We start from the raw sequence: 283 nt of genomic DNA, 5'->3' as shown, positions 1-283 counted from the left end.
AAGGCAGGGACAACACTGACACTAAAGTTAACTCCACAATAAGGTATACACCTTTAACTTGCTGGTCTGTCTAATACTTCTCTAAATGTGAACATTCACATTGAGACAGACTAGGAAGAAGGATTGGCCATCCACTTCTGAAATAGCAGGCCTCTGGAAACCCTATGTAAAAAAAATTATATATATGTTATATATTTAAAAGTTGGTTTTGCTGAAGGATCTAGCGTTATTTTATTTTAGAGGAACATTCTTCTAAATTGTACAGCACTCTTTTGTCAGCCTG

The sequence above is a fragment of the Elephantulus edwardii genome, unplaced genomic scaffold (genome assembly GCF_000299155.1).
Source record: "Elephantulus edwardii isolate Elephantulus edwardi_28Jun2011 unplaced genomic scaffold, EleEdw1.0 scaffold00160, whole genome shotgun sequence".
NCBI lineage: Eukaryota > Metazoa > Chordata > Mammalia > Macroscelidea > Macroscelididae > Elephantulus > Elephantulus edwardii.
The sequence above is the reverse complement of the archived record's forward strand: the minus strand, read 5'-3'. Positions refer to the sequence as shown.